Genomic DNA, 10,996 nt, shown 5'->3' with positions numbered 1-10,996 from the left:
TCCACGATACCAGACGAACCAATGGCTCGAAATGAGACACAGTTTAGGGCAGCGATGTCAAATTCTCTTATACACCAGATGTGCCATCAAAAATCTTGATTGGACTATATCAGGTGCAGGAGAAGAACCATGCAAGGAACGTGAAGAGAACAAAGCATAAAGACAGAAAATCACGGTGGTGCTCCAGCATGACCACAGCCACTTGGCTGAAACCCATAAATAAATAAATAAATAAATAAATAAATAAATATATATATATATAATGTATGCATGTATGCGGGCACATAATTACAAAAGGGCTGAAACTTTCACGCATAATTCGTTATAAGCAACATACACGAAATTCTTGTAAATCCCTACTGATTGCCAAATAGAAGAAAAAATATATATATTCTGTTGCTGAGTTCTACTTCTGTTCTACTATATGAGCAAATGTGTGTGTAAGATTTAATGGTTCTTTTTCGATCTTATCTTGCTGTAGATCTGAGTGTTCGATGTGATTTAGAAAATTCCATTTGTTTGCACTTGTCCTCTGTGTGTATAGTGGAAAAAAAAAAAGCGGTCAATGCTATATGCGAAGCCGTAATATCTTAAGACAGGTCTGTTGGTCTTTATTACGGTTGTTGTCCTTGAACAGTAATCCAGAAGTAAAATGTGTTTATGGGAAATAGACAATTAACAGTTGAATTTATTCATAAATTAAATCCGATCTCTCAGGCAGTGGATTTCCTTTTTTTTTTTTTTTCAAATAGAAACAGGAAAAGAAAAACAAACGTTTTCGTAATATAATCGCACTCACTCTCACTCTCCAAACAGACTCAAACTCGAAAGTACAGGTATGATTTCTATAAATTTATTTAGGAAGAGGTGGAGCGAATGAGTATGTAAAACCTATTCTCTGTTTCCTGGCTGTAAAGACATTCTTAAATTTTTCAGCACCGCTTTCTCCCTACCCACTCCCGTCATTGCAGGTAGTTCTAGTCTCGCAAATGCCAAAGTTCTTACTTGCCGATCGATCAATACAACTTTTATTTGGCGAATATTCTTAATTTCTTTTCTTTGATAAGCTTCCTTAATTATCCATACTGTGCTAATTAACGACTGTCCTTCAAAATTAAGAACTCATTTTTATAGTTTTGCGCAAGTTGTTTCCCGTTAGTACCTCCAATATCGATAGTTTGATCAATAAATAGGACCTGTTGTTAAGATTAATATTATTTCGATTAGTATTGGGGTATTGGGTTTAGTATTACATTTAATATTACTGATACCATTTTCCTACGAATACTACTACTTCTACTTTTTTTCTTTATTTATATGATTACTATACCTAGACATTAATTTTACTATAATAACCAATATATTCTGAATACAGTTTCTACATTAATACAGTGGTTATATTAATATTATGATATATTAATAACAGTATTGCGATAAGTTTCAAATTGCTGTTTCTATATTAATACTGTGGTTGCGATTTCTACATTAATGTTGTAGTTATTATTAATTCTTGCAATTAAAATTGTTTCTTTATTCTGATTACCTTCAGTGATATTATCAGTGAAGGTAATTGTCAATACAGTTTTTAGTTAAATGGATCTTCATATTTAGACACAGTCGAAATGGTGATACTGCTACTAATATCTCTAAAAGCACATCTTCAGAGTTACCCCTATCAGCAAAAAAAAACTAAAAAGATTCCTTTGTAAAAATTTTAGAATAGGTTTGAAACCCACTGAAAAGGCTCTCCTTATTTATTATTTAATTGTTCGTTTTACTTGAATGGGCGTGTAACTACAAGGAAATCGTTCATGTAGTATCTAGTTGTTGCCACCCTGTCTTTATTATTGTTGAAACAAGCTACCTACCTTATGATACAAGATTTGCAATATGTCACCTTTCTTTTAAATATATTAAGGCTTTCTTTACTAAGATTTGTCTGTTACATTAAAAGACCTATGCGACTGACTTACATACGAGTTTCCTTAATATATTCCCTCACTATTATATTGTTTCGCCCATGGCCAGCCTTATTTGTGGAGATTCGGTTGCAGTTTCTAACAAATCGCGCGGTGACACAGAGCTCTTATGTTAATTCCGAGTCACCTTTGATCAATGATAAAATCCATTCCAGGTATGACAAGCTTGTTTTTTCGGCTTGTAGGCCTATGTTATTTCGTAAAACGTTAGGGGTGGCTGTGAATTTTAGGGAGATCCTGACTTATTTTTTTAGCAATTTAGAAAAATAAAATACTGAATAAAATTGCAGTAACAAAAAAAACTTCGTCTCCGTTTTATGTATGGTAACACAACGAACATTTGACACAGTAAAGGCTGGTCTTTCATTTCGGGATTAGGAAATACTTCAGCCCCAACAACTACGAGCCTTCTACTAAGTTCGTGTGAGATCCCTTCTAAAGTGTTGCTCCCACATTTGGTGCGATGCTGCTGCTCTACATGCAAACAACCTATAGACTACATCCAGAGGCCATTCGTTTGATTGAAATACAGGGCGCTCACCAGCTCATTATTCAATCCTTTGGTTCACAGATGTGCTGTCGACTCTGTATACATTTTATACCGCTACTACGATGGCCTCTTCTCAAAGCTGGCTGCTCTCCCGCCATTTCCAATCAGACATCTCTCACCCACTCATCTCTTATTTTCTTGTCTCCTTCCTGCAGTGGATTCTATTACATGTAAAAGAAAGTATATAAAGTATGTTCTGTCAAGATAAAACTCTTGTTCTAATTATTTCATTACGTCTGTTACTTTAATTCAATAGATGAATATTTTCCATGATAACCGATTCGGCCTTTCAAGCCAGAAACCCTCACTGTAATTCCTTTCCTTATCCTTGTTGTTGAGCCCATAAAACATGGTCAAAAGGCGTCAAAGCTGTGAGTATCACGGTCTTTTTTTCTGGCATAGAGCCAGATTATTCAATATGGCCTTTTTTATGAAGACGATGGAGTAGGGAAATTTGGCTGCCATTTCTGGCGGATAGTGCGATCACGTAGTGTGTCTTACAGGTAAGGGGCTGCGTGTATGGGGACAAATTTGCTGTGCTTAATAAAATGAAAATGTTTTTAAACATTTTAACTGTTCCAACACTATAGCCAAAAAAGGGGGATTTGGATGCAAACTCTATTCTACCCTTTCATAAATAAAGTGACGAAGGGAATTTTGTGCGTGTGTGTTGACTAAAATTTGTCAGCTTGTGTACCACTGGCATAGAGGCTCCCTCGTTGACTCGTCTCTGTTTTTTGATCAACTTATAAACCGTGTCGGTCTCGCCGGTCTCAGAGGACCTGCAGAATCCCACGAACACAGACCTTTCTAGACTACAGTGAAATCAGTTATAGTTGTTATTCTGATCAGTACGAACCATTTCTGTAATTATGATCGATACGAATCATTGCTGTAATTATGATCGACGCTAGCCGTTATCGTCATTACAAATAACAGTGTGTAATTATATATATATATATATATATATATATATATATAATTTAAAGTCCATTTAAACGAGACCATGTTATGATAAAATTTATAATTTCTTCTCTGATGTTCTGATTATTTCGTTATATCGACCTCTCAGTTTAAATCCATAAGATGAATGAATATTTCCTTGTCAACAAATAAGCACCAATGAATCTGATCGTTACAACCCTTCTTCATAAATAGAACAACTACAAAACCAATTTCGCTCTATTTTCTCCTCGCTCAGCTGTGAAATATTGTTGTTTTACCTGGAGGCAGCGGTAGCCGTCCGGTGTTGTTTTGTTTGGAAACATCGTGTGGAGGCTCGGCATGCTAGCTGTAGCAGCCAAATCTCTCCCAAACCACACCTCTTACTTCCTTAAATAAGAGACAAATTAAATAACACGGTCCTAATACATACTGTTAAAATAACGGGATGGTCATGACTTAGAGCAGCTTTCATTATAGGGTCTTTACAATTAGGCTAAACAACAATAACAGCTAAAAATAGCAGCCAAAATAACCTTCCTCAACTCACAACACATAAAAAAAATCGGACAAGTAAGATAATGTAGTTCTAAATAAATTTGAAGCACTGAAGAAAAAAATAAAAACTGGATGGTCACAGCTATAATGCTTTTGATCATAGGTGTATTCAGTCGGAGATGCACTGAGGGTTAACAACATGGTTATCAACAATAAACCATGCTGTTAGGAAGCGAGCTTTTGACAGCTGTGAAGTTGTTTAACCCTGGTTCGCGCTGATCAAACAGATTTATGTGTTTGAGACGCTCCAACTGTGACTACTGTATCGGTTTTTCTTTTAGACATTATACGTCTATGACTATACATCATCCAAAGTGTTTTCTTTTTAAGATGTGGTTTTGGGAGATTTGGCCGCATTTTCTATTATGTAGATCGACCATATAGATATTTCGTTGTTACTGGAGGGATATAGTCAACTACTGGATACATATATTACCGGTGAGTTAATGTTTATTTCTTAGAAATAATGATTTTTAACATAGATACATTTTAAGAGACGGTTACAGTAACATTTTTATCTGCTCAAGAAAGGATTTGAACTTAGACTGCAACTCAAAATCGCGAGGCAATGTCTTCTTCATACCGTTACTGTTACTTCATTGTTATAATAACAACAGGGGACTAGTCGATTACATCGACCCCAGTGCTCAACTGGTACTTATTTCATCGACTCCGAAAGGATGAAAAGCAAAGTCGACTTAGGCGGATGAAATGCTGCTAAGCATTTTGTCCAGTGTGCTAACGATTCTGCCAGCTCGCAACCTTAATAATAGTTTCTGACATTGACACAAGGCCAGAAGTTTGGAATCTGAGGAACAGCTGATTATATCGACCTTAGTACTCCAATGGTAATTTATTTTATCAACTACAGAAGGATGTAAGGCGAAGTCGATCTTGGCAGGAGTTGAACACCTTGAAATCGACTTTGCCTTTCATCTTTGTTGAATCGATAAAATAAATAACACAAAGCCACCCTACAAAGACTAAACTAAAGTAAACAATTGAGGTTGGTATGTTGAGTGAGAGATATGCATAAAAGATTAGATTATCTATAATTAAAAGTAAAACGCTGTGAATATAACGTGTTCAGTTTTAGTTCTTGATTGGTTCCTATCTATTTTATCGACTCGGGAAGGATGAAAAGCAAAGTCAACTATAGCGAGATTTGAACTCTGATCGTTATTATATACCTCAAAGTATTTTGCCCCTTTCTCTAGGCTTGTCTCCTAATAGGGTGAACCAGGACACCCTGCAAAATACGATTGGATTTAATACCAAACGTCCTTCTTGCTGCTGCCAAATTGTAAATTGGCCCAGTCTAATTTAAAGCATCGGATACAATGCCTGGTTGCATTTGTTTCAAACCTTTGTTCTCCGAGTTCAAATTTTGTCATGGCCTACTTTGGTGGTAAACTTAATCAGTCGGTTTTAGTAACACCACCTACTGTTAGTGGACTCCACTCTGTTGCCGGCCAGGTCTCTGGCTTGAAATTAACTTCCTCCCGTTATTCTTGGGGGCTCATTTCACTTGGTCTTAATGCGAGATGCATAAGATACCAATTTGCTGTATTTTTATTCCATCAAGTTATTGACCACACATACACAGTTAATTTTTGAATTTTTATCATGGCAATATTTTCCATTCACAAAAGAAATGTTTTAAAAACATACATCACTATTATATGTTTAACTTAAACCTGATTTTCTTTTCCCTTTTTAATTGGTGTTGTAATTGGAAATTGTTACTTATCTCTGTGAGATGACTATATCATTCAGAGCTGTGCTTTACAAACTTTTGGAAATAAACATGCCATTTAACCACATTGATTTATCATCACTTAGGCTGCTAGAAGTTGACTTGCATAGAAAATAAAAGAGAACTTGTATATATATTTTGTTGTCTCCCGCAGCTGTACTTTCTATATTGGTGATCCTGGTGTTTGATCAGTTTCTTTTTTCTGATAACGACTATAAAATTTTTCAAATTTATTTTCTATTATCACCACGGTAATGTGAATGACACCAGTATACCAACCAGACATAAAAGTTTCCACTTTTTGGACTGACCAGCGACTGAGACAAAATGCTATAATGATGAGTATCTGTAAGTCGTTAAGGTCTGTTGCCCATTAGTTAAGACGTTAGACTAGCTATGGCACATCAGTCCAGGCATTGCTTCTATTGACTGCCCAGATAGTCGGCAGATGTGTTCTTGGTGTGACCTCAAGAATACAGGAAATTAAACTGCTTATTAGCTCATCATTTTTTCAAAGCTGCAGTTTACAGTGCAGAACTCTATAACAAAATGCTTCACTTTGTGAAGCAACTCGGTTTTCACTGGAGGACAGATGATGACTGAATACAAAACATTTATTTGCATGTATACCAAAACACTATATCAGTGCTTATTCACTCTCGAGATACTCATTTGTACAAAAGTACACATTATGCAGATTCATTTGCATCTTGTATAAACGTCATACACACACCACTGATGTGTTGTGTATGCATTCTTTGTTTGTTTTTATCAGTCCTTTTGCCAACTGTTAACATTCACTCTTGAATATTTGTATCATTTGGTTTTCTCTTGCTGTGAGGTTTTGCAATTCTGGCTTCTTAGCAATCTACAAAGAGCTAATGTAGAATTCCTTGTGCAACCAAGTATAGTTTTAGCCCTTCACTATTTTTCAATGAGGTTTTTTTTTTATCATTGAAAGAACAGCAACTTTCCATTATACACTGGCTATATAAATAGAACTTTTAACTCTTTCTCTCTTTTTCTTCAGAACTCAGACTGACTATCTCTCTCTCTCTCATGTACGTGCACCCACACACACTGAACTCAACCATAGTGGAATATCCATTATCTACTCTTGTTTCAGTTCATCTTGAAAACATGTTTCGGGAGAGCAAGACATCGATCTGCTGTATTTCTAGTCCAACATGTGTGTTAATTTTCCTTCATTTTATCTTAGCAAGAAATTCTTTTCCATTCACGAACATTATTTCAAGAACATATGTATGCATGCATGTGTGTATGCTATTATTTAGTTTAATTTCTCGATTTCTCAATGGAGAAATAGCCCGTTTGTAACCTAGATCCAAGGCTCCTTCAGTGGAATTTCAACTACACCAACAGGGTAGTTGTGCATGAAAGTATTTACAAGTATTTGGTGTTAGTATGTGTGCAGACTGTATACTTCTATATAGTTACTTGTCTAGACATGAGCATACATATTTATATGCTAAACATTTTTTATGTTGCTATTGAATATTGTTACTCTTCTCGTGATTAAAACGCGTATTTCACAAACTTTTGGAAATAAACGCCTTCTCCAACCACATTGATTTTTTTTATTGTGCTAGTCAGACCGGTGGAGGTCTACTTTCTGTTGGTGCATAGAAAATAAGTGAAGTGTTGCAATTCATAGTTGATCGTTCCTTTTCATCCTCCAAATATATGTGGGTGTAGATAAAATAATACCTGTAAAATAATGAGGTTGACTATATTGCTACTTTTCTTCCTTGTCTGAACCACCTTACGCCTTCTACACAGAAGCAATGAAGGACAAAATAGTCGTTTATTATTCCTGCGTAGCTGGATCTTCAATTATATTTTGATTTCCAGTTGCATCCACTATTCACTGTGCCGTTGATACCCTTCATCACCGAGAAAGCCATGAACGTCACATAATCCCATTTGACCCCACCTCCCGATACTTTGTGGTTCTATAAAAATCAGGAGTTTCTGCAGTGATACTCCTACTAAATTGGACTAATTATATTTAACAAATGTTTTTTGGGTGTTGGGGAAAATCTTTCTTTAGGAAAAAAAACTGGTTTAATACACAACATAAACATACATTAGCTTCTCTCTCCGTGCCTTCAGTATTCTGAGAAGTTTTAGAAAACTGCGTGATAAAAATGCACACACACATACACACAGAACATAAAAAGCATATGGTGATCTTTCGTTATGACTTGCAGAAATATAAAGAAAAGAAAAAATTGGAAAAGTACATATTTTTAGCATGAGTTTACTTCGTAAATATTTAGTGTGAATGCTCTTGTCCGCCTCACGTGGTCGGTACGACCTTTGTTGATGTATTATTTATTTCATGATATCGCCGGCAACACATTTCTCTTTCATTTTCTTTCCTCTCACCCTTTTTGCTAGTTCTATTTCTCTATTCTTGTGTTGCTCGCATTTGAGCGTGTTTAACTACACACAATGGCTTAAACATACACACAGACGCGTGCATGTATTTTTCCTAACAGTATCTATCACGTTATATATATCAATCGAACATTTTCCTCTAGATTATAATTGTTTCCAACGTATTCTTGCTTCTCAGTTTATTTATAAAACACCTTAGCTGATCTGATAACGTTCTTTAATCTCTTATCTTTTGTTATTCGTTTAAAGAAATGATTAAAGATAATAAATCAGTGGTCGTCCAAGTTCGGCTTCTGTAGTTGGCTTCTCATTGCAGCCGCCTTTTTTTAATTACACACACACGCACTCTCTCTCTCTCTCTTGACTGATGCTAACTCTTTTTATGTTATTCTTCTGTCTTCTCTCTCGCCATTTCGCCCCCTCTCTTATTCTCTTCTCTCATTCACAAATCCACTTTTTTTTTCATGCCTTTTAGTTTCTCTTTCAATATTCTCCGTTCGTATACAAACATAATTCTCACACACATGTAACCATAGGCGCGTGCGCGCACAAAATATTTGCCTGTGTCTGTGTATATACATATGTGTATAAAAGTATATTGTGTATGTATATATATGAATGTGTGTATGTATATATGTTTATATGTATATATGTTTATATGCGCATGCATATATATATGTACGTTTGTTTATATATGCCATCGAACATACAGACAGATACTCCAAATACGAACCAGCTCAGTTTTGTCCCTGTCACAACACATACACTACAGTGCCATTATTATTGTCTTTGAACTGCAGTAGATTAGTCTTTTGTCGCTACCGCCGTCGCCGCTGTGTTCCTATGATAGTAATAGTGGTATGTGGTGTATGTATGTATGTGTCGGGGAGGAAGGAGTGACTAACTCGGCATGCTTCTCTCCATGTGACGCGTAGAAAGGGAGAAAGAAGAGAGAGAGAGAGAGAGGAAGTGCTGTGGCCCGACGTTATTTCTTGTTTCTAATGCTCGATCGCTGCATACCACAGCATCATTCTGTTATCTGATTGGCAACTGCTTGAATTCCACATGATTATTAAAATGCAGTTACTGTTATGCCCTTCTACGCGCAACTAAGCCCACTGCATTCGTCTCTAGAGAAACAAGATAGAGGTTAGGAGGAGTGGATCTTTCTTAGGAACTGATCGAAGTGGTGGTTTGAAATAAAATAAAGAAAGGGAAAGAAATTCTTTTAAAAAGCATCATTTAAGCATCTCTCACTCACATGATTCCCTTAGACTAAAGGAGAAGTGCAGCTCCTTTGGGTTATCATATTCAAACAACAACAGAACTGTTCCAGATAAAAATGTGAGCGTGCGCTGTCAGTTTATTGTTGTTAAACACTGGGTCAGATCTGATCAAAAACATTTTAGCTATAACTATTCAGTCATTTTCTTTTCAAATATAGTGTAGGACTACGCTATTCAATGTGGCCTTTTCTTAAGACGCTAGAGTTTTGAAGCAGATGTAGATATTTCTTGCAAATCGATCAGTTCTAGTTGCTTCCTATTTGGGTGTAGTTTGTTGTTTAGCCCTAGGTATTTTCTGAATGAGTAGACTTATGATCTGAGATGTTTTGTATATTAAGGACTAACATTATTCAATGTATTATTTGTTCAAGAGTTTGTGTTTGGTGGGGGTGCGATTTGGCTGGTGTTTCTAGTAGATCGCTCCCTTGTTTCATTTGCACGTGACTGACTGCTTCCTCCCACCCGAAAGATTCATTGATTGTTCACATGAAGTGTGATTGGGGGCGCCGTATTTTGTCGAGACCACGGTTGAGTGGTTTCTACAATGTGTCCAGACAACGAGGAAGCGGGAGGGGCATATCACGTGTGTATTTGTGGAGGGTGAATGTCTCATCTCATTTCAATTGATAATTTTTTTTCTTTACTAAAGCGAACGTATCATTTTGGTTTTAGCATCCTTGTAGAAGTAAATTAATCAGTAAATCATTTCAGTGTAATTAGCAAATTATGTTAATGTATCAGTTTATTGAAAAATGGGCTGTCTAAAGTGTCCTCAATTCACTAGTGAATTGAGGACACTTTGAAGATCAGTCGTTCTGGTTTCAAATGAAGCTTCCGTTAACACTGTTCTCCGAACTGGAGAGACGTGAGTTCATATTTTATCAATGCACATCTATCCTCACAAGGCATTGAACTCACCCCTCATCTTTTGTCTGTCTCAGGTCTTTTTGTAGGGTATATACGGCAGGAGAGAGAGAGAGAGAGGGAGACAGAGAGTGCATTGGAAGTGGAGCATCGAACTAGTTAGATAGCTTGGAGTTCCGAGCACGAATCTGTCCATATTAGAAGTCTCAGCCATCCTTCAGCTGCAATACAACTGGTTGACATCTCTATGACAGTCAACGAAATTCCTGTCATTTGATTCATTCATCTTTCTTTCGGTCTCTCTATCGCTTCTGTACATATGCGGTGTTTGTGCGTACGCATGTGTGTGTGTGTGTGTGTGTGCGTGCGCGACCTGTATGATTATCTGGGTGTAGACATAAACATAACAGTAATCGATTTACATGGCTAATGCCTTGAAAACAGGAATGAAAGTCGCAACATCATACTACAATATCTGAGTGAATCTATTTGCATTGCTCAGTATAAAGAGCATGAGATCTTTTTTCCAGTTCCTTCTAAAAAAAAAACGGGTTTATAGGAATATCATATTTGCATTCTTACTAGTGTATGCTGAAAACACACACACACACACACACACACACACACACACACACACACA

At 36.4% G+C, this 10,996-nt stretch overlaps 1 protein-coding gene across 5 annotated transcripts in view; it reads left to right on the top strand.

The window, feature by feature from the left end:
• Positions 1-10,996, top strand: part of LOC106877319 (tyrosine-protein kinase CSK) — a 342,382-nt gene that overhangs the window by 10,716 nt on the left and 320,670 nt on the right. For 2 of the 5 annotated variants that reach the window (XM_052966141.1, XM_052966140.1), the window contains exon 1: positions 4,319-4,467. The exons of 2 other annotated variants lie outside the window; for them this stretch is intronic. The gene's annotated coding sequence lies outside the window, so the exon portion shown is untranslated. Of the gene's footprint in view, positions 1-815; positions 837-4,318; positions 4,468-10,996 lie in introns of those variants that run through there. One more of the 5 variants, XM_052966143.1, reaches the window with a different exon arrangement.

This window comes from Octopus bimaculoides, chromosome 3 (genome assembly GCF_001194135.2).
Source record: "Octopus bimaculoides isolate UCB-OBI-ISO-001 chromosome 3, ASM119413v2, whole genome shotgun sequence".
Taxonomy (NCBI): domain Eukaryota; kingdom Metazoa; phylum Mollusca; class Cephalopoda; order Octopoda; family Octopodidae; genus Octopus; species Octopus bimaculoides.
This window is presented reverse-complemented; position numbering and strand designations above follow the sequence as displayed.